The sequence below is a fragment of the Puma concolor genome, chromosome B3, assembly GCF_028749965.1.
Source record: "Puma concolor isolate L17-30 chromosome B3, mPumCon1.1.hap2, whole genome shotgun sequence".
NCBI classification, from domain to species: domain Eukaryota; kingdom Metazoa; phylum Chordata; class Mammalia; order Carnivora; family Felidae; genus Puma; species Puma concolor.
Window position 1 is genome coordinate 108,540,744 of NC_141672.1, and position 24,524 is coordinate 108,565,267.

Consider the following 24,524-nt stretch of genomic DNA (forward strand, 5'->3'; position numbering starts at 1 on the left):
ACTCTATAATCCGGGCTCCGTGTGACCGCGCATTCCGAGACCCAGGATTTGGCTCTTTCATCCAGGTTCCGGGTTTCCCCGGCGCTCTCCCACTCCAGACTCCACAGCAGCCCGGAATCCGGATCCGAGGGCCCGGTAGTCCAGTGTCCGGGTCTTCGGGGCGGCCCTGGTTGTCCCGGATCGCGGCGGCGGCGGCGGCGGCGGTGGCGGCTGAGGGACCCGCGGCCCCGGACACAGCGGCACCGGCCGGGCGGGGCGGAGCGGCGCGGGGAGGGGGCGGAGAGCCGGAGCCAAGGCGGGGTGGGGTGGGGGGGAGGGGCCGCGGGAACGGATGGCGGCCTGGGCCCCGTAGCTGCGGCGGCTCTACGGCCCGGGGCCCCGGGCGGGCGGAGGTGGCGGCTCCCGGGACCGGCCGCGCGGTGAGTCCGGAGCTTTGTGTGGAGCCGGGGCTGGGGGAGGAGAGAGGCCGCGGCGCTGAGGGGGGCCGGGGCTGAGGGGGCCGGGGGCAGCGGCGCCTGACGGAGGAAGTGGGGGTTGGGGGGCTGGGGCGGAGCGAGGGGAAGGTGTGTTGGGGGGGGGGTCGTTGCGTGGGTGGGGGAGGGGGCGTCGAGGGGCGCGGGGTGAAGTTCAAAGCGTGGCCGGGTCGGTTCAGCCTGAGGGTAGGGGTGCCCAAGAGGGGATTAGGGTCTGACCAGGTTGTGGGGACAGGCCAGAGAGTTTCAGAGGCGAGTCTGGGTATCTCGAGGGGGCGCAGGGCGGCTGGGGCTAGTCAGAGTTAGGGGGGTTCAGGGCGAAGGGTTGGAAGCTAGACGTGTGCGCGGCCCTGAGAGGGGGGGAGCAAGGTGGCTGGGAGTGTGCAGTAAGTAGGTTGTGGGTGTGTGCTCCTTCCAGTCTCAGGTCACATTTACTCCTGTCCTTTTCTTCAAGATGGAGGGATCCCTGGGCCTGGCCCTTAACTGCTCTCCATGTACCCCCGGGAGGATTTGTGACCCTGTCCTGTTTGGAAAAACCCATGCTGCCCTCTTTTCCCTTTATGTGTAATTACGGTTGGATCATCTCTGCTTTGCTCAGATTCTTCTTCCTCCCTCCGGGGTTGAGGAGGAGGAGACACATCTGACCAATTAATGTGTGTTTGTGAAACAGGCAGCAGCAAACAGTCATTTCAGCTTCTAGGAATTAGGCTCACACAGGGTGGAGAGATCAGAGCCCTTCAGGGGGAATATTTCTGAACAAATCACAGATGATTAAATTCTCTAAGAAACCGCTTCCTACCTAAATGAGAGTGGGAAAGATGGGGGAGAAAGCCTGTCTGTTTCCAGCCATGTGTCCAGAGCCCCAGGGGTTGAGGAGAGTCCCCAATCCCCCACAAGCCTCTCTTTTCTGTACTAGGCTTTGCTCTGCAGCCTTGAGTTAATTTCACCCCTGCTGCTTTGTCTTGGGGGAGGGAGTGCTGGTTTAGGCTGTTGTGAGGAGATGACTGTTCTGCTGCCACACACAATAGTCTGTGTCATTTTATCGGGAGTGCTACCCCAGGGCTGAGAACTGCTGCTGCAGAGATAAACCGGTCCCTCTCACCCGCCTATTGTGTACACAGTGAAGGTCATAGGTTCAAGTCTTGTCTGAGAGCTTTGGATATGCTCCATCTCCCAGGCTTCTCAGTGCCATTTTCTTCCTTTTCCAGACTGGGGCTTGCCATTGGAGGAGGCCAGACAGAAAGGCTCTTCTTTTTGAGTGAGGAACAATGCAGAGCTCATTGGCACACATTTTTCAGAAGAATAGGGGATGCCAGCCATGTTGTGCCTGCCTCTTTGGCTAGCCTGTACTAAGTTGTGAAGGAATAGTGTCTGGGAGACTTAATCCCCATGTTTGTGTCAGACCTTTAAGGAAGAAGACTCCAAGTGGAGGTTTTCACTCTTGTTTGAACCATCATATTTAATTCTTTTTATAGAGATGGGACACTCAATGATTTTTGTTTGTTTAGGAACACCACTAAAAACCTTTGCAAGGTTAAGACAGGAAGTCAAGGACCAAGTACCTGTTTAATGGTGACTTCCTGGTCAGTAATAATTGCACAACACAAAAGCCACAGAATTTGCCTATTTGGGCAGGGGCTGTGGAAACAAAACTTTCCTTTTAATCTTTATTTTAATTCTGATGAAAAGAGGTGACGTGCTCATTATGCAGAAAGGCCATATCTGCCTTTGCATTAGGGAGAAATTGGTCAAAGTGATGAACATAAAAATCGTTTGAGGTCTTGGGGGTAATTAATGAGAGAAGGATGAGAATGAGCCAGAAGAAACCCCAGCCTTGTAAATATCTCCTAGAAATGCCCAGGTAGTATTTAGGTACTATTAGTTGGGTAAGAAATCATTTGGGATTAGAAAGGAGGTTTCCTTTTAGAATATTAAAGAAAACTTTTCTTTAAGAAGAGATTGGAAAGCAGATTCGTTGTGAGAGGGCAGTTATACACAATGCACTGTGTACACAATAGCCACCTATATCCTGTAGGTATTCTTGAATAGGAATTTTAGCCTTTGGTTTTGGGAGAGGTCTTTCTGAGGTGTTGAGTGTGACTGTGTTGTCTCCCTCATTCCTTTATTTCAGTGAGTTTCTGAAAATGATGACTTGCCACTTAGGTGTTGGGCTTTGTTGGGAGGGAACATGTTCTTGATGTCAAAACTCTTATTAAAGTCTTAGCTAGAGGTGTTGTCTGTCTTTAGGCAATTTCCAACAATCTGTCCTCAGCATCTGAAGTCTCAGCTAAACAGAGTCCCAAGCATTTTGCTCGTGGGTTGTGGACCTTCATTTTGAATCCTGTCAGGTGACAGTGAAGGCCGAAGCCTCATGTTAAATTTGCCCTGATTAGATGTAGTGGTTTCAGAGTTGGGCCCTTGGCACAAGGGGTCTTTATGAGTCTTCTGGTTGTGACCATCTTGCAGAGAGCACTTTGGTTTTCTTCGTAGAAAATGTTTTTCTTGTGAGAGATCTAGATGGCTGGGCAGATTAGTGCTTATTTTGTGTGAGGACATAGGAGCATAATTTTGGCTCCTGGTAGTAATTATGTTGCAATTAGCATATAGCAACTAAACGACTGGAACAGGATAATTTGTTGAGGGGTTTAGTGATTGCTCTGTCGAGTAGAAGTGCCACTCCTTATTTATTTGACTCGGAACGCTACTGCCTGGGCTTAGCCGTGGAGACTTAAGAAGTACAGGGATGATGTGTGAGCTCCAGAAGTTCTCCCTCTCATTACTGCCAGGTACCATAGCACTTTCCACTGCCACTTTCTTCTGCTACAAAGGTAGCTGAGCAATTGTTATTTCCCTTGTGGAAAACTAGTCATGGGTGGGAATACTGCCAGACAGATGGGGCCACTCTGAGATGAGGCAGCCTTATGTTGTGTGGCAAGTTTTCTTTTCAGCAGCTGAGTTCTCACTTCTGCTTGATTTTGAAAAATCCGTTTCCTTATAAAACAAAGGACAACAACAAGAATAAAACCCCACCAAATACAAAATCACATAGTGTGCTAAATATGCCTTCGTGATATCTCTCATAAAAGTTGGCTGTGGCAGACAAAAATGAAGATCGGTGATGCTGATTGGCAGGTTCTGGGCCCACTAAGTGTCAGTGAAGGACTCTTTTCACTAGGGAACAGGTAATTCACTGAAGCACCTGCCTAGCTGGGCTTGTGGAATTGGCAGCAGCTGTGCAGCTGAAGAGGGATTATTGAGCAGGTGGTTAAAGAATCACATGCCACAGTGACAAGAAAATACTGGGTCTTCCGTGGTTTAGGTTCAGTTCGTATGTGTGAAATTGCTCTTTGTTTCACATTTCTTAATGCCTGATACAGGTTTGTTAGTGAGATGATAATGGAAAAGAGAAGAGATTCTTCTTTCTCTGTGTTTCTTTTTAGATTACTGAATAGCATGCCTTAGACATGGTCCTAGCCGGCCCTATTGTATTTCTGTGATTTCTGGCTTTACGCCCTATGAATGGGAAGGAAATAGTGGTAATTCAGTTTTCTAGTGCTTGTTTATTAGAGGGAAATGGGAAGGAGAAAATTCTTTGCTTTCAGTGTGGTGAAAAAGATTTAGTCCACTGGGAGGATACCCAGTAGGTTTTATGCAAAGGATATAATTGACTTTGTGTGGGTCCACCTGACATGCCTCACTCAAGAAATTTGCATGTGTTTTTATTTTGTGAATGTAAATCTCCACATGAAGTTTGCATCTCTTCAGTTGTCCTGTTCCATTTTAGTTTTTCCCAGTACCTTTATAATTCTTTTCTCTGGCATTGAGATTAACATCACTTGTTAGGATCAAATCACCCAGGGCCAAATCACGTTAAGGAAATACCTCAGCTACATATTTATCTTAAAAACAAGTATAGCATTTCCTCTAACTTGGAAGAGGACTTTCTATTTTTAGGCTTTTTGCATATTCCCTGGTTTTTCTTCTAGGTTATTATCATCATCTTCCATTAATATTTTTCTTTCACATCTTCATGCCACTCTAGTAGGCAGTGCCATACAACCTAAAATGTATAAGCAAGTAGTAACTCGGGTATTTATGTTCTGACTCTTTAATGCCTTCCAGTCATTTTCTGTGTTAGGTCAACAGGCTGTGTACTCATACTGAATCTCCATCTTTTTCTTTCTCTCTCTCATTGAATTCACCAGGTATTAATTAACAGTTGATTGAAGGAAAATATGTGATGTTAACTGTTTTTTAAGTTCAGAAATCCCTTTTCCAAGTGGAGTGAAGGCTATGACCTATTTGCCAGAAAGATTTAGATACATAGATCAATTGATTGATTTAGAGGAAAGGGAGGCAACATTATGACCCTGAGACAGGGCCAGTGGACCACTGAAAGACAGTGACATTTGCAATCATCTGCTTAAACCTAGTTTGTAACCTAGCTTTAAGTGGGAGCCTAACAGTTATTGTATAGTATTCTCTTCTGGGAAAGAACTTAAACTTCTCTATTTGCCTATATGAAGCCGTCACAGTTGTTTGTTTGTTTTAAACTGTTCATAAACCACCATATACTTTCCTAGCATTTTCAGTAGTTTGCTTCCTCATGCTTTTTCCCTTCCCCCATCTCTCATCCTAGTTCCCTGCTCTGAAGACTTCTCCAGCAGCTTGGAAACACTCTAATTACTGTAGCTATTATAGTCACAACCCAGATCTTCCACCTCCTTCCCACTCACCCCTTTCTATCTTCCTTCCCCCTCCCCTTGCTCTAGCAGCAGGAGTTGAACTGCAGTCTCATGAGCACAGTCAGATCTATGAATGAGCTTTATATCTTGTCAAGGCAGAACTCCAGATCCAACAGGGCTGATTTTTCATGGTCCTCTTGCTGTTTGTTCTTGGATCAGAGTCCCAGAAATAAGAGATGGCAAATACCTATTAGGTCATATCTAGTCCATCACTCAGGAGCAAACCTCCGATCTTTCTCTTGTCTCTGTGAGAATTTTTTCCTTCTTTCTTTTGCAGGTGAGAGCTGTCTGATGCCAGGCAGGCTCTGAAACTGCCTTCTTTTTATTGTGCTCTCTGGTCATTATGGCCAGACTTTGCTCTCTCGGATTTTTATTCTTATACCGTTTTCAGGATTACTTGCTCCCAGCAATATCTCTACCCCCTCCAACTTCTGTCCTTTTTGATTGTTGGTACCACACTTATGGGTTCCTTTCGTGCCACCAGTTATCTGTACCAGAAGTTCTCATTTTTCAAACCGTTGCCACTAGGACCATGTGGCGTTGTCTTAAGGAGGTACATTAAACAGAAGCACAGGACATACATGCTAGCAAGTAGTAATTAATAAAATGGTTTAGAAAATATGTGCAAGGTTGTGTATGCCCTTAATAAGAAACCCCTGTACTGTATCAGCAAATAACTGCTGCTTTCTGTTTAATTCAGGGTACTTTCTGTTCTAACCCTTTTTCTCCTTACGTAGGTGAATTTTATTTTTTGTGGGTTAGTTATAGTTACAGTGGAGTTATTGTCTGATTTAAGAGTGTTACGTTTTCTTTGCTAATAAAGCTTTTCAAAGCTTAGGGTATGGTGTCATACAACCCCGGTTCTCATCACTATTTTGCTTCTGACTAGCTGTGTGACCTTGTGCTAGTCACTCCACTGTTTTCACGGTCTTTATTTGTGAAATGAGTAAATTAAACAAGATCATCTCTTAAGGTTCCATTTAGCTGTAGAATTTTATGGTACTAAGATTGTGATGGAAGAACAGGACAAATTGCTTGACATAAGTGAGCAGTTCTTTTACTGTGTCAAAAATATAGTCAGTATACAGAAAGGCTAATGAGTACAGCCTTAGTTCCCTGGGGCTTGACCCTCACTCTTCTTTGATATGTTTGTAAAGCATATGGTGTGCGTTTTTTAATAGGCCATCTTCTTTTAGAGTGTCTTATACTTTAATTCTGCAGGTTCACCAGCTTGTCAAATGTATTTTTTTCTAGTCTGCTCAAGCCATAGATGTAGGAATCAGAAAGCTGTAGAAAAAGAACCTGAGCTTGTGAGAAGGAAATTGCACCTCATAGGATTTGCCTAGATATCAAGAAAGTAATTTTATGCGTTAAGTCAGCAATCTAAGATTTTTAAATCTCTTATATCTGAAATCTTTAAGCCAAAGAGCCAGATTGGCTCGTTTGAGCCAAATGAGACTGATTGTGGAGGTGGGTTGGGTACTTTTCCATTTTTGACCAGTCACTAGAAAACTTGCTTTGAATTAACTTCTTGGGATTAAATATGGTTACGCACTGTGTTTTGTTTGGAAAATAAAATGATTTGATTTTTCATGCCAAAAATGCTAAATTAATGACATTTGTTGAACTATGACTAACAAGGAAGATCTCTGAAATACCCTGAGGGACTGAGGGATTGAAAGCTGGTAGGTGATTGTGGGAACTTTGGAATTGACAGTAATATTAAGAAATCTTTGCTTTCAAGCAGTGTAAAGGAATAAAATTGCATACCAAGTTAATTCTCCAAGTTAGGATTTTTATCAGCATTTCCTAGTTAATTCATGGATTTGGGACAATAGCAGCTATTGAGAGTTAAGAAGATGGTGGTCTTTTAGTCTTTTCTTTCTTTTTCTTTGTTAATATAACAACATTACATATTTAATCTACCTTTGAACATTGGAAGAAGCATTCACTGGTTTTTTTTTTTTTTTTTTAATTTTTTTTTTTTTTCAACGTTTATTTATTTTTGGGACAGAGAGAGACAGAGCATGAACGGGCGAGGGGCAGAGAGAGAGGGAGACACAGAATCGGAAACAGGCTCCAGGCTCTGAGCCATCAGCCCAGAGCCCGACGCGGGGCTCGAACTCACGGACCGTGAGATCGTGACCTGGTTGAAGTCGGATGCTTAACCGACTGCGCCACCCAGGCGCCCCAGCATTCACTGTTTTTAAATTTGCACTTAAAACATCCATCAGTCTGTAATAGAAAAATTTGGTGGGTGGAACTGTTACTTGTTTTGGACTCACAAAAAGTCTTGGGAGTGCTTTGCTTTGTTACCTGCCATCTTTAGCATGTTACTAATTTTTAGGTAATGTAAAGGTTATTTTCGGAAGTGCTCCACTTGAATATGAGATTTTAGAAAGATTAATATTAGAAATATAAGTGGTTTTTGTAGATGGGTTTTGTTTTGTTTTGTTTTTTAAGTGTCAGGTGACACATAGGTTATTGAATTGGAAAGTGGCCAAAGTATACACCATGCAACCCTTGGAAATGAAACTATACCATGAATGAAATCCAGATCCTGGCAGTTAGGCAACATTGCATGATTGGTACTGCATTGCATACTTGTACCTGTAGTTTCTTAGGCTGTAGTTCAGTCTTTGTAGGGGATGACAGTGGTGTTTGTTCTATTCTGTGTACAAAGTACAGCTAGTGGGCTTTTGGCATGTTATCAGCAATGTTTGTAGCAACACTCCTAGGTGGAGGAGACTGGGTTTTGTTGGGATGAACTTTCATTTATGCGAGCAGAAGTGGATGTTTAAGAATGTACTTTGTAAATTTCAGTTATAAATTCTGAGTGTTGATGTCAAACTCAGCATTTATCTTTGTTTTGGAACTGATGCTCCTAGAGCAGTCTTAAAGAGTGATGTCAGAAATGGAACTATAGGAAGAGAAATGAAATTGTGCAGCTTATAGAGTATATAAATCTGAAAAGTATATAAGGAAGAAGGAAAGCTTTTTCTATGTGACATCTGCTTTTAAAAGTACCTCCAGTCTTTGATTTCTGCCTACCCTTTTTTCTCCTAAGCATTACACTTCTTCCAGTTGCCATGATACAAAATTTTGAACTCCTATTTAGTTCTTTTTCTTCCTGGCTATCTCATCTAATCATTCACTAAATTTGGATTATTCTAGCTATCTTGCCATTTATTTAGCTTTGCTTTTTCACCCGACCTAGTTCAGGCCTTCATCTGTATGTTATTGCAGTAACCTCATGGTTATTGCCTCTTCCTGTATTCTGTAGTACAGACTGCTGCAAGATTATTATAATTTTTTATTTATTCACTTAACTGTCAAGCCAGACATGGTCTCTGACCAACAATCAACTGATAAAAGTATGATTATGAACTAAAGTGCTCTGAATGGAAAGATTTTGGTTCTAGAAGAGTATATAATAAGGAACCCCAGTGTAGTTGGGTTTTTTTTTTCAGTTTAATATGTATATTTTTAGTAATCTCTGCACCCAATGTGGGGCTCCAACTTACAACCCCAAAATCAAGAGTCACATGCTTCTCCAACTGAGCCAGCCAGGTGTCCCAGTTGTTTGGTTTGTTTGTTTTTTTAGATTTCATTTTTAAATAAACACTGTACCCAGCATGGTGCTCCAGCTCACAACCCTGAGATCAAGAGTCACATGCTTTACCAACTGAGCCAGCCAGGCATCCCCCCAGTGTAGATTTATATAATCTTTTTTTTTAATTTTTTAATTTATTTAAATTAAAAAAAAAATTTTTTTTAACTTTTATTTATTTTTGAGACAGAGAGAGACAGAGCATGAACGGGGGAGGGGCAGAGAGAGAGGGAGACACAGAATCGGAAGCAGGCTCCAGCCTCCGAGCCATCAGCCCAGAGCCCGACATGGGGCCCGAACTGACGGACCGCCAGATTGTGACGTGAGTCGAAGTCGGACGCTCAACCGATTGAGCCACCCAGGTGCCCCTATATAGTCTTTATCATTTCACTTCTTGCTGAAAAACCTTTAATGGCTCCTTGTTGCCTACATAGGCCAGAACTCCACATCCTTTATAATCTGATGAACCTTGGCCTTTCTCACCCTTATTTCATTTATTTCTTACTCTGTTCACAGCTATTCTTTCAGCTTACTTTGTGTTTTTCATTCTCAACACCCTGTTTCTTTTTTTCTTTTCTTTTCTGTTGGAATGACCTTCCCAGGTCCAAAGCATTCAACTCCAAATCAGACCCTTCTTCAACCTGCCCCAAAATTTCATCTCCTTCCTGAAGCCTTTCTTAATGCTTTTCTTCCCACCCAATTATCTCCAGAATTGATTTCATCTTCCTCTGTATCTCCCAAACTCTTTGCTAGGATTTTTGTTATAGTACTTTATCACACATTGTCTTTAATTATAGTTATTTGTGAATATATTTTTTCCTCCCTCCTTTTTAGCTGCCTAAAACACCTCTGTCTCCTCTGTTCCTCATGGATTCTATCTAGCCCAATGCTTTGAATATAACTTCATGCTTAATTAATGCTTGCTGAATTGAATTGGAATTTGATTTTTGAAAACAGAAACTTCTTGTAGTTTTTTTTTTTTTTTCAGGCCCCCTTTTACGCTAAGGTGACTTTCATTCAACGCATTTTATCCTAAACTGAATAACCTAGGAACAAGGCAGACTATGAAAGCTTTCAGAAATCCTTCAGACTCAAGGACAAGCATTTGTTGCTTTTACTTCCTGCAGCAATACTGTGGCTCCATACATCCTACATGATGGAAGACTGGGGAGGGGAAGGAGTAGTACATGCAGGTGGAAGCAGTGTAGGTCAGACATGGGAACCAGATTGGTTCTGGTAGAGGGAATATAGGTACTGTTGGGCCCTCTGGCTGTTGTTGACCTCTGGGAGGTCTTTTTTAGTTTTTCTTATTTATTTCTCTCATTCCATAAATATTTATTGGATTCCTAGTGTAAGGTGAGAGAGGTTGGGAGTGCTATAGCTTTAAGTAAGATGGTCTTTGAGAAGTGTGGTGCTGGTGTGTTACTGGTTGTTAGGCACTTCACTGAGGTTGTTGAATGCTGTTCTGACCCGCAGAAAGAGAGAGGCAGTGTCTGCAATTGTTCCAAAGAGTCCAGCTGACATAGAGGGGGAAATAGCTACTCTTTATGTTCTTTTCTCCTGGCTGCTCCTCTGGCTGGCATTCCTGGAAGTTAATCATGGTGAAAATTGCAGTCAGTCATGTCTGGAAGACACCAGGGGTAGAACTGGAGCCCTGTAGCCACTTCCCTGAGGGGTGGGATTTACCCTTCTGCTGACTGGGTCTTGGATGCCTAGAGTACTGGGTGAGGTAGGCCTCTGAGTCATCTCCTTTCTCAAGGGAAAAAGCCCAATATCATGACCTTTCTTGTGAGGCCTCAGCAAAATAAGCTTTCAAGGAGCGTGCACTCTGCTCCCAGCTTAAAAATTGAATTTTCAGGTTTGTGGTATTTTGACTTCCTCTCACCACATTGTTAACTGTGTTCTGTCTCAATACGTAATGCATTAGCCTGAGGATGAAGATGCTCTCTTGTTTGACTTGTGTATTGTAAATTTTCTTATAATTCCCTTTCTTGTCCTTTCTTACCCCTTCTATTTTATTATTTTTCCTGTTATGTCTTTCCTTTGCTTACACAAAGCTGATAGGAAACAGAAATGCCTTAGGTCAGACTGCCACTTTGATAATTGGCTGGAAGCTAGAATTCCTACCTAATACACAAGAAATGGAATGTCTTATTTCTATCCTTGGGTTATATAGAACGCAGCTTGTGGACATCAAGCTCTCAGCTGGTTATACTATATTGCTATTTGAGATAGCTGAGGTGCATGGTACCTGAACGCTATTTTTAGTTATTTATACATAAGCTTGTGCAGTTGCAGTGCACATGGAGACCTGTTTGCTATGCCATAAAATGTGCTCTCTTTGATAAATAATTTTAGAATAAAGGTTCTTAATGAACTCAGGGCCATGCTAAGAAGAATCTGTTACCTTTGGGCAGATGGTTCTAATGTTAGGTGGACTCCTAAGCACATTTCACATAGCTTTTCTCTGAATTTGCTGTATATCAAACTTGAAATCATAGATTTTTCACTACATGTATTAAATAATACAATAATACAATACTGATACTGTGAACTTAAAGGCTGGCAGTTGTTAATTCAAGTGTATGTTGTTTTTTTTCTTTAGTGGTTGAAAGGATCTCCATTTAATTGACCAAGTTGTATTGCTTTGTTAGTTAAAAATACCTTAACATAGCTTAGGTTGCTGGTGAAAACTGTTTTTTTTTAGTAGTAATGTTTCTGTGGTTTGTATTAGTTGGCCCTTCCAATCCTAGCAGAGTTAGAAATCCTGGCAGTGTGAATTTCAGATGCTTTCCATAACACTATCTGACAGAGGAAGAAGTGCAGGGCAGTGTTTGGCAATATTGTTTCTCTTGAGCCTTTCTATAAGAAAGAAATTCAGTTTTAACAAGGTCAAGTTGGGGTAGGTGACACAATGGTGGAGTGACATTTTCTTCCAGCCACAGATCTGTAATATGTTTTACCTGAATATGTGATCTGAAGCATTAGATTTATTTAAAAGTGTTACTGACTTAAACACGATTAGTGCCATTTCTGTCATCCCTATATAAATTTTTGTCCTTCTTTCTTGGTAGGCAAAAATAATGATACAATAATTTAATTCATATCTCAGGTACTTGATAGAAGGAGACTAATCGTTGAAATGTGCTGCTAGGCTCTGCATTTGATGGCAATGATAGGGACAGCAAGGTATTACGTTTTTATAAGGATTGAAATCCTTGCTTAAATAAAAATGTCATATTCTTAATATGACTGAATTGAAACTATTAAAGGAGATTAAAGAAGCTGTAAAATTAGACCAGATAATAAAAATAATGGAGTTTATTTATACATAGATTGATTAAATACCTCATTGGGAGCAAATGCAAAATGTGGTTTTGAGGTAGAGAAACTACTTCTTCAGTTGGCAGTTTTAGAACCTACAAAGCGAAGAAAGAAACTGCGTGTTACTTTGAGGAACAAACAAGAATTGGTAAAGGTTTCTGTAGGTCAACACTATTTAACAGTAATCATATCTTGGCTCTTTTCCTCCCAGCCAACTGAGAAGCCTCAAGAATTAACTGTACTAGCCCTTGCGTACCGAGCACCACTCCTGTGATGGACTGTGTGCACTCATTTTACCAGGCCAGGAAATTAAGTTGGCTCATCTAATTCTCAACCAAACAAAAAATAGTAATCATGTATTGATTAAGCTCAGCATTCTTCAGGGAGAGGAGAACAAAATCTATCACATGGGGATTCAGTGTTAAATTGAGCTATGATCAAGTATGTACATTAAGAAAAGTAGAAAGATTTTATTTATTTTTAAAATTTATTTTTTATTTTTGAAAGAGAGAGACACAGAGTACAAGTGGGGGAGGGGCAGGGAGAGGGGGAGACACAGCCTCTGAAGCGGGTTCCAGGTTCTGAGCTGTCCGCATAGAGCCAGACACGGGGCTCCAACTCACAAACCACAAGACCATGACCTGAGCCGAAGTTGGATACTTAACTGAGCCACCCAGGTGCCCCTTAAAGCTTTCTCTTTTTTTGAAATTTTTAAATGTTTATTTGTTTATTTTGAGAGAGAGTGCGTGGGCAGGGAAGGGACAGAGAGAGGGAGAGAGAAAATCCCAAGCAGGCTCCGACACTGCGCAGAGCCCAATGTGAGGCTGGAACTCCTGAACCATGAGATCGTGACCTGAGCTAAAATCAAGAGTCGGATGCTTAACTGACTGAGCCACCCAGGCGCCCCAGAAAGAAAGATTTTAGAAAGCAAATAACCCACTGGCAGCTTAAATGCTTAAAAATCATTATATTAGAAGTCCACGTTAAAAGAAAGCTAGGGATCAAAAGGACCATACAAAACAGATGGTGATTTGGCATAGTCTTAGAGGCTGTGGAGAGAAGAAATAAGAAACATTTTCAATCAAGGCCAAAGAATCCCACAAAGTGATAATGGGTGAATGCCACTTAGAAATTAGGTAAAAGAAAAAAAAAAAGATGAATTCAGTAAGCCTCTTTGCACAGCTAATGGTAAGTTTCCTGTTTGTTTATTTTTTTAAGAGGACATGTTAAAAATGGAAAGGCTGCTAGAAAAGTGGTAAGAGTACTTGATTATGGTGTGAAGGATCCATTCAGGGATGAAAACATTAGAGAATTTCCACTCTATTTTTCTCCTCCACCCAAGCAGATTAAAGTTTCTAGGTCAGATGATGATAGATGCTTAACTTTTTTTTTTTCTGATTAGAACATGAATTAATCTTTTTCAAAGCATGAAAAGTATAGAAAAATATAAAGAAAATGTGAACATTTATTTAGTATTTCCAACACATTTTTTTCCAGCTCCCTAGGCTTTTCTTGACCAAATCAATATACTTGATTAGATCAAGTGCATCTACCCAAGATTTTAGAAAGAATTCAAGGATAAAATATGAATCTCTTAGTGCAAATATATTACTTCAATTTATAAGTGTCATGGTTACTACGCTAAGGGACTGGTGTAGATTGTTCAAATGTAATTTTGTCCATAAGAAGGCTTTGGAGGTGGAGAGACTAAAAACTATATTGGGAAATTGATAAAATATAAATTAAAGATTGAGTTGACTTGGTACTATTCATATAACTTATTGGGGCTAAGGTAATAGGTTAGTTTACATAAGTCGCATATGACAAATCATTAACAGTTGTGTGGGGACAGAGTTGTTACCAGTGGACGTTGTTTACTTTGAAAAGACTTAAAGTTAGGCCAAGGCTATTTAAAAACTTTAGTTATGGAATGGGAGAAAATGTTTTGTTGTGCATTAGCAAACTGACTTTCTGACAGTGAATACTTTTATAGGTCCATGGTTCCTTCTCTGCAGTTCTAAACCTCAAAAGCTCTAAAAACTGGGCTTTCGTAAGGTAGGCACAAACCTGACTTCAACTATTAATTAAGAGGCAACTTTTAGTCTTTTGTTTTTTGTTGTTGTTTTTTTGGTTCTGTTTCAAGTAAAGATTCATCTTGCTATGGAATATCAAGGAGTTTACTGTTAGGGGGCAGTCCCAGTTTCTACTGAGAGTATTACACTTTGTATGGTATATTGATTATCTCAGCTTTTTACAGGTGAAACAACTGAGGGTCAAATAAGTGCAGTGACTTGCCTGAGATGTTTACACATCTAAGGGAGAGTAAGGAGTAGGATTGAGCTTTTCTGCCTCTTTCCTAGTTTTGTTTTGCTTTGTTTTTTCCATTGTACTGTGCTGGTTCCTCATAACATTACATCCAGGGACCATACTGATGAGTTCTTCTAGGTAGAAGAGTTGAAGCAGTAACACTCATCTTATTTGACCTTTTAATGAATGTTTTACATAAGTGACATACTCAAATTTTCCCATGACATTAAGCTCTTTCAGATGGGCTCCCAAATTGTATAGATTATAAACATCAGGAATATCTTGGGTGTGTTGGGGGGATGAAAAATAGAAGATGAGTTTTAATGTAGACAAGTGTTACATTTAAGAACAGGTAGAAAGTCTGGACCACTTTCTTAGCATGAGTTAATAACTTCAAGCTAGCACTTGTAGCCCCAAAGAAGACTAGGAATCTTGGTCAGCTGTTCCTAGAAAAACTAGCTCAGTGTGCTGCCAGGGAAATGGTGGGCATCTTTAGGAAGAAAATCAGAACTCAGTAAAGTAAAAATAAATTTCCCTCAGCAAAACCAAGGTTTGTTTATGTTTGTGATAACTGTCTGTTCTGCTTATCCCTAAGAAATATATCCAGAGCTGTTGACCAAAAGTGGTAAAAGCTTTAATCAAGACATATCAAAAGAAACTTCTAGATTACCAAATCCTATCAAGTGATGAGAAGAACATACAGACTTACTTACCAGTTCTTAAGATCCTGTATTGGATAGAGAGCACTCTTTCAAATCAGAAATAAATTTAGCTTAATTATGGGTATTCTTATCAACAGTAAATAAATAAAATACTTAAAAGTAGAAATTAAAAATAAAAACAGGGTCAAGAAGTTTTTGTGTTTGATTTTTTTGTTTCAATGATTTCTTAATTAGACTTTTTATTTTGAGATAATTGTAGAGTCTACTTCAGTTGTAAGAATAATACAGAGGGATCCCTCGTACCCTTTTACCGAGTTTCCCCAATGGTCGTATTTTGCAAAACTATATAGTACAATATCACAACCAGGTATTGACATTGATACAATCCACCCACTTCAAATTTCTTCACTTTTACTTGTACCCATTTATGAGTGTATATATTTAGTTCTGTGCAGTTTTATTATTACCACAGTCAAGATACAAAACAGTTCCGTCAACACAAAGGTCCCTCACTTTGCCCTTTTATAACCACACCTGCCTCACTTCTGCTGCCCCTCCTCCTGTCTCCTACAAGATTTTTAAAAATATTCATCCATTCATTTATTTATGTTGAGAGAGAGCTTGTGAGGAGAAGAGGGGCAGAGAGAGTGGGGGAGACAGAACTCATGAACTGTGACGTCATGACCTGAGCCGAAATCAAGAGTCAGACACTTAACCGACTGGGCTACCCAGGCTCCCCTACCATAAGATTTTTGATAAATTATTGGATTAATACATTTATGATAACCTATTAAGTGAACCCAGGGATTTTAGGGGAGTATATCCTTTTTATAAAATTTCAGGATGTGTTTTTTAATCAGATTAATAATATACTTTTTTGTTTTTGCCTTTCCATGAACTCTATATTGAAAATCAAGTAGTACTATGTCTTTTAATGAAAATCAGTAATCCACTTTTTATACCTTTCTACCACCAAGTCTTACTCCCAGCAGGCAACAGCTTTACACTTTTTAGTCTTTATCTTAGGTTTACTCCTGTATCTAAATAATAATATACTTTCCAACTGTTCTCTCCTTCAAATTCTCTTAGTATAGTTGGGTCACAATTTTTGGTTAAATCAGTATTCATTATTCATTGTGTTGTGTACATATTGTTTACTATTGAGCCATTTAGTATACTACTATTATGTTTTTTTGGTATAATTTTTGTCTTTTCTAGGATCTCAGTATCATTAACTACCGTATTTATTTTGGTTTGTATCACTATTTTTTTTCAGATTCTTTACCAGATCTGTAAATCTCACAATAGTGAGACATAGTGAAACATAGGATAGTGCTTAATTAGCTTCTTCCTTTCTTTTCCTTTTTCTTTTTTCTTTTTTCTTTACTGTTCCCCTTAAATGTCCTAGCCTATGAAGATTGATACCATGATTCCTTTTGTTTTTTAATATTTATTTATTTATTTTTGAGAGAGAGAGGGAGTAGGGAAGGGCAGAGAAAGAAAGAGAGAGAGAATCCCAAGCAGTCTTCATGTGGTCAGCACTTAGCCTGAGCAGGGCTTTATCCCACCAACCGAGAGCTGATGACCTGAGCTGAAATCAAGAGTCAGACGTTTAACCAGTTGAACCACTCAGGCACCCCATTGCCATGATTCTTTTTTACCATGATTGCATGAAATGCTGCTTTAGGACCAAGAACATGATCCAGTAATGCAGCTCTCTTGTTCATGGATATTTACTATTTTACTTTTTTTTTTAAAAATATAATGTGCATGTAATAAAGTGCATCAAGTACACTAATCTTAAGTGTACAACTCCGTTTTTACATATTTGTACAGCCATATAACCACCATCTAGTTCAAGATAGAGAACATTTCCAGCCCCACAAGATTCCTTCATGCTTCTTCCCAGCCATTAACCACCCCCCCACAGACATGTCATCTGTCATGACTTCTGTCATCTTTGATTTATAAGTGCTTAAAATGTAAAAACTTTGTGGTTTAAGTCTGATAGATTTTACCATACATTTAAGTTTATAAATGAGGACTCTCAGGAGTTGTTTATGTCCAGAACACCTGATCTGTGTACCAGCCCTATTTTGGGAAGCAGCTGTGTTGTGTATGGATGAGACTATTTGAAGGTTAAGAGAATACTCAGGAGCACATAGGTATTTTAAGAAATGTGGAGACTTTTGTTTTCTAGCCATCCCCCTAGACTCTCTTTCTCTCTCTCTCTCTCTCTTTCTCTCTCTCTCTCTCTCTCTTTTTTAATTTAAATTTTAGTTAACATACAGTGCAAAATTGGTTCTGGAGTAGAATTCAGTGATTCATGACTTATATACAACACCCAGTGCTCATCACAAGTGCCTTCCTTAGTACCCATCACCCATCTAGCCCATCTCCTACCTATCTTATTCCATCAAGCAAGTTTGTTCTCTATCATTAAGAGTCTCTTGTGGTTTGTTTCCCTCTGTTCTCCACCCTCCCTTGCACCGGCCTGTATGTTCATGGGTTTTGTTAAGTTTTTTTTTTTTTTAAATTTTTTAAGTTTATTTTTTTATTTGAGAGAGAGACAGCAAGCAGGGTAGGGGCAGAGAGAGAGGGGAGAGGAAGAATCCCAAGCAGGCTGAACACTGTCAGTACAGAGCCTGATGCAGGGCTTGAACCCACCCACTGTTGAGATCATAACGTGAGCCAAAATCAAGAGTTGAACTCAACCTAATGAGCCACCCATGTGCCCCTAAAATTTTATTTATTTTGAGAGAAGGAGGGAGAGAGAGAATCCCAAGTAGGCTGTGTGCTGTCAGCTCAGAGCCCAATGTGGGGTTCATTCCCATGAACCATGAGATCATGAGCTGAAACCAAGAGTCAGATGCTCAACTGACTAAGCAACTCAGGTACCCCATCTATTTTGTTCTTAAATTCCACATATGAATGAAATCATATGGTATTTGTCTTTCTCTGATTGACTTATTTTGCTTAGCATAATACGTTCTAGCTCCATCCACATCACAAAATAGCAAGATTTCATCCTTTTTGATGAGTGAATAATATTCCATTGTATGTATATACCACATCTTTATTCATCAGTTGATGGACACTTGGGCTCTTTGAATAGTTTGACTGTTGATAACCCCTCTGGACTCTTAATGAACCTGCATCCTTTATCCTAGAGAGAGGAATCCATACTCTGTACAAGTACATTTGAAGACTGTCAGATAATTGAGACAGTTTATAACTAGTGACTAATGAAACTGAAGGAAGAATAGAGGAGAAATGGCAGCCTGGGGACCTCACCTGTTGAGGAAGAAGCAGTGTTCATTCCCTCATTTATTGACCAAAATATTTAATTGAGGGTCAACTGTGAACCAAATGCTGTTAGGATACAATGGTGAGCAAGAGACAGCCCCTGCCCTTGGGGTGCTTGCAGTCTAGTAGATAAAACAATTATTAAATCGTCACACACATTGGGAGGTAGGACGTGCACAGAGAGTGCCTTTCAGGTAAAAGCTATAAGGCACTAAGGTGAGAGTGGTACAGAAGACAGAGTGTGACTATGAGATAGGGCTGGAGAAGTAGAATAGACCTGGCTTAGATAGCCTTGAGGGTGTGCATGTGGATTCCACCACTTCCTCCCCCCCCCCCTCCGCCAATGGCTAACAGTGTAGATGCTACCTTTTGATAGGTTTTCTTTGCTCTTTAGAGTTAGTATAGCATAGTAGTTCTTGTGTAAGATTTAGGAAGGGAGGTGAGGTCTATAAGAAGTGAAGGTAATTCCTTGTATTTCCTGAAAAATACTGGGGTTATTTCCTTTCCCTCATGCCTATGAACTCATCCCATATTATGACCTATTTTAGAGATGAGATGATTGGGATACAAAAAAGTTTTCACACAGCAGTTCTGTGTGGAGGGCTGATTTCTTAGATCTGATTCCTAGCTATCTCCACGATTCACTTTTTCCCCTGAGAATTTGACCTCTTTCTCTTTAGCACAGAAAGTTTATTTCTGGCGATTAGAACTAAATTATAAAGGGCTATATAGTCCTCCAATTATTAGGGGAATGGTCGGGCTTTATTTTTTAAATGGTCTTTGCTTCTTGGTCTACTTACACATAGCACTTGGTAAGGGTTTTCTCTGTGGACTGGTTCCACTAAATGAATCCCTGTAGTGTTGTGATGGAATTATTTACATGTTCAGTATACAGTTTAGCCTATTATGAGATGTATGCTAGCACAGAGCAGTATCAACAAACACCAAGGCTCTAAGCTTGAGCCCTGTTGAATAGCTGTGTCTTGGTGGAAGTGTCATTTGCTTATGTGAGATGAAACAGGTCAAGCCTCATAATCTTTGCCTGAGAATAGCAGCCTGTGAGGACCATAAAACCATTCATGAGATGCAGCATAAAAACACTCAGGGACTGAGATGCTATACCTTTTACTCTTCTGTCCTTAGGTGACACATGGTCAGATGAGCCCTGTTGAATTGGATCCATCTTCTCAAATTGGCACTGTTAGTCTGTTCTTTATCTGATCCCCCATTGGAGATATAAGCTGAGAGCTACGGTACTTGAGGAGATGACACAGTTCCTTTGTTACAGTAATTAATGTAATAAATTAAGGGAGAGACCCAAAGGAAAGTTGATTGTTTCTCGTTAGAGCCCTAGGTGGAAATTCAGTTGATTAGTGAGTGCCTATGAAGTGTAGCAGGTGGAGAGGGAGATGCCTCTTCTTCCAGCTGGGTAAGCTCAGAGTCACTGAGGATGGTTTACATGTTGTATCAGCCTCATCTGAGGCTGGCTAAGCCCAAAGTGATTTCAGGGTAGCGTGTGGAATTCAGGGAAGATGGTATAATATGGTTTTCTTCTAGCAGCATTTTTGTATCCCATTGGCTTATTGACCCTTCCCTGGGGCATCAAACCCATGAATCTCACACAATCTAGATTTGAAGTCCTGTCCTATCAGTGGGGTCAACAACCCAGTGGATTGGAACAGGTGGTAAAAGAGATAGCCCGGATGTTAAAACTGAGCTTTAAGATGGGTACCTTGGCCCTGAGGGATTAAAAAAATTTTTTTTTAATTTTACATTTACTGATTTTTGAGAGACAAAGTGAGACAGAGCATGAACCAGGGGTCGAGGGGCGGGGTGGGGGTGGACAGAGAGAACAAGACACAGAATCTGAAGCAGGCTCGAGGCTCTGAGCAAGTGTTCAGCACAGAGCCCCATGCGGGGCTTGAACCCACGAACCGTGAGATCATGACCTGAGCTGAAGTCAAATGCTCAACCGACTGAGCCACCCAGGTGCCCCAGGCCTTGAGGGATTTTTTAAGGAAGATAGAGTGAGTCTGTCTGTCACTATAGTGTAGAGTTTTGAACTACACCTGAAGGTAGGAGTATCCTAAAAAAAGTTGGGACTGCTGAGTTCATGGAAGAAAAAAGGATTGCCATTTTCTTTCACAGAACTTAGATTGAGATCAGTGCTACCTGCAACTTAATTTGTAAAAATACCTGATACTCTGTACAAGGTATAATTGTAAAACAGTCCTCTTTAAATTCCTAGAACCATATAAGAATATGTGGGTGGGAGCACCTGGGTGGCTTAGTCATTTGAGCATCCGACTCTTGATTTTGGCTTAGTTCATGATCTTGCAGTTCGTGGGTTTGAGCCCCGTGTCAGGCTCTGCACTGACAGTGTGGAGCCTGCTTGGGATTCTCTCTCCTTCTCTCTCTGTCCCTTCCCTGTGTGTGTGTATGTGCTCACTCTCTCTTTCTCTCTCTCAAAATAAACTTGTGAAAAATTCTTCTAAACAAAAAAGAGTATGTGGGTCATTTTATACTTTTGAGTTTTTTTTTTAAATATGAGTTGTCTTATATTTTTCAAATTTGTATGCTCATAATATGCTTAGAACCATGATGGATACTTCCTCCATTTTATAAATGAAAAAAAATTATTATTTAATGAAGCAACTTGGCTAGGATCATTGGAAATTTGAGTCTAGAAATCACATCTCTCTTTTTTTTAAGTTTATTTATTTTTTAGTAATCTCTACCCCCAACCTGGGGCTTGAACTCACAACCTGGAGATCAAGAGTTTCATGCTCTAGTGACTGAGCCAGGTGACCCAGAAATCATATCTTGATTCTAAATTCAGAGCTCTTTTTTCTACATCATGCTATCTTCGTAAAATTGAATGTAGCGTTTTGTTTTTGTTTTTGTTTTCCCTTTGTCCTGACAGCTTTTGGAGGGAACTACCTAGTCAGGTCACCCTCACATTTAAATGTGTATGACCTCTGTGGTCCCAAGCAGATTATATATACTCATATACAACTGTCACTTAGGCCGAAGACTATAAGAAGATTGATCTAAAACCCATAAGAAGAGGAGAGGACAGATAAATTTACAGTGGAACATCATTGGACGATTTGCTACTTAAACCAGATTATCTGTGGGTAGTTGGCAGTTAAAGAGATGCTGTCTTCATATAGTCCTCTAGGGTGGATACAGAGCTCTCTGTGGGTGGAAAGAGAAGTATTGTCCTTATTATGTTTGGACATCATTAGGGTCACTTGCTGCTTATGTCCTCTGGGCAGGGACACAGACCTCACATGAAGACTCTTTTTCATTCTTAGCCATCTTGAAGAGAGGCCTTGTTCATTCCTGAGGTAGGAGAGTGGTGTGATCCGTGGCATGTGTATTTCAAAAGTAACTAACAGTGGCGCCTGGATGGCTCAGTCGGTTGAGCGTCCAGCTTCAGCTCAGGTCATGATCTCACTGTTCATGGGTTTGAGCCCCACATCAGGCTTTGCACTGACAGCACAGAGCCCGCTTTAGATTCCCTGTCTTCCTCCCCTTGTCTCTCTCTCTGTCTCTCTGAAAAATAAATAAATAAAAAGTAATTAATGACCCGAAATATGTGATTACAAACCAGTCTGTGGGCTGGGAGTCTGAGAGAGGAATTGGATTCCAGAGAGGAAAGTGGGATTTGAATTTCTGTTGTTATAGGTACAGGATATGGGGAGTGATTGTCCTGGCCTATCTTGGTCCCTTAGCTATGTTCGCACAGAGAGGAGTTGTTGGCAGGAACAGGTGCAGGAACAAAGAATAAATGGTACTGTCAAGTAGTTCCAGAGTCTGGTGAACTGTGGTCCTAAATAAGGAAGTGGAGTACAATTAGGCAGAAGGAGAAGAGAGAGAGGAAAATATGTGCAGAAGCTCTTGCAAGTTCAAAGTGCCTTGTGGTCTCTGTAAGGTATTGGTTCTCCTGATTCTTCACTTTAACTGCCATGGAAGCAAGAGGTCAGTGCTTTTCATTTCCAGCAAGCATGTTAGTTGCCCTGCCTCCTGGGGTTAAACATCTCTGCAGTGACCTGTCAGAGAATTGATTATTAGCAGTCTAAAGCCAGGGATGCTGTAGGGAGCAGATGGGAAGTGGTTTGGCTGTTGCAGCCAGGCTGATTAAAGAATCCTTGGCAATTTTACAGTGTATCTTTGGAAAGGTACCACCAAAGTTACTGTGAAGCCTGCTGGGTTTGGAAAACTGGATTTTCTGAAAAGTCACCTGAGTAAAAGTAGTACTTATGAAAACTCAACACTCTCAAAAATAGGACAGTGGCTCTCCAAACAACATTAAAACTACTAAAATCAGTCCTTAGGATATGTTTTGTTTGCATCCTCTTTATTCAGAAATTCTGGGTAATTTTGTAGTAGGGAAAGCACTTTTTGATAGATATATTAATAGAACTGTAGATTTGAAAAAGGCTCTAGGCATGTCCAGACTACTTTCTACTACACATAGAGGAATTCTTTATGTAATTTCGTTGACAGAGGATTAAGCTTTTTCTGCTCAGTACTTTCAGAGATAAAGATAGGGCTTCATTATGGCATTGTGGGCCAGTGTTGGAAATCTCAGGTTATTGAATTTCTTCCTCAGCTAAACATGTCATTCTGTAACTTCTACTCACTGGTCCTGTTTCTACTGTCAGCATCAGAGGATAAATTTCTTTCTTCTGCATTGCAACCATCGTAAGTTTGAAGCTTACCAACTTGTCTCGCTCGTTTTCTCCTTTCCAGACTAAGGAATACCAATTTATAAGACTTTGCTCTTACAAAAAATGGTTTCTTGGTCTTTCATTATACTCTTCTGGACACCCTTCTATTTAATGAATATCACTTAAGATATAGAACCTGGAAATGAGCACAGGCCACCAGATGTTCAAATTTTCATCTCCAGCTCTTTTTTGAGAAGAAGCACATTAAAAAAAAATTGCAATATATCTTGCTTACTAGAAAAAACAAAACAGTTTGCCAGGACATATGGAATTGGGGCAAGAGGAATTTGAAGAAGTGTCTTCCCTTACTAGTGTTAAGGCTGAACTTTAGGTTCTGCGTTATTATAGGCATTGATTTTACCTCATATTTCTCAGGAATAATTTTTAGTATCTTTAATATCAAGTTTACTCTTCAGATTACAAAATTTAATTGGTATTTGTGTTTCCAAGAATTATTCACATTTATGTTACTGAACTGACTTTAGGGCTTTAGATAGTTTTTTTTTTTTTTAACAAGATAGATATACATGTACATGTGTTCTTACATGACTGAAAATCTATTACATTTATACATGACAAACACCTTGACTCCATGTAAGACTTGACCAACAACCTTTTTTCTTCAAAATTCTGTAGATTTTTTTCATTCTTTTATAACGTTTAATATTGCAGAGCAGTCTGAATTTGGCCCAATTTTTGTCCTTTATAATTGGGAGAATTTGGCCAGAATGGGTGCAAGTTTGGCTTTTTAAATTGATTTTGCTGAGAAAGTAGTAAACCTTTTCAGTCTGCATGCAGGATCTTTTTCAGCTCAAAACACTATTCATTTATTATGTCTTGATGGGTGGTTTTCCTCCCAGTTCTAATCTCCTCAGTTTTCTTTTCAGTGTTATTAAATGGTATATCTCTCTCAATTTTTCTCATTTTCTTTTTGCTGCCTTTTCCTTTGTGTTCTAGAAAAATATCTCAGGTTTTCTTGTAGTTTACTGAATCATTTCCCAGTTTCAGGTCTGTGCTTTTTTGATTTCTGTATGAATTTTAATAGGAAGTTCATTTTTTGTTTTTTGCATCTTTTTAAAAAAATGTCATATCCTTTTGTCTAAGTTCATATCCTTTTATTTCTGCCTGTTTTCTTCTTAATGCTATCTCTTCCTTACTGACATACTTCATTTATCTTGCTCCATATGATAGCTCAGCCAGTATAGTAAAGTGAGAACTGTCAAGCTCTCTGAGCACTATCATTTTTATGTACTTTATATTCTTTTACCTAGAGTCTCTCTTTCATCACAGTCCTGTTTTCTAGAAGAAGGTTGTGTTTTGTGTTTTTTTTAAAGGAAAGTCTTCTGAAAGTTTTGTTTTTC

General features: G+C 40.2%; 1 protein-coding gene across 1 annotated transcript in view; it reads left to right on the forward strand.

The window, feature by feature from the left end:
• The first annotated feature begins 305 nt into the window (after positions 1-305).
• Positions 306-24,524, forward strand: part of ZNF609 (zinc finger protein 609) — a 212,236-nt gene continuing 188,017 nt past the window's right edge. Inside the window, exon 1 of the mRNA XM_086710928.1 lies at positions 306-419. The gene's annotated coding sequence lies outside the window, so the exon portion shown is untranslated. The remainder of the gene's footprint in view (positions 420-24,524) is intronic.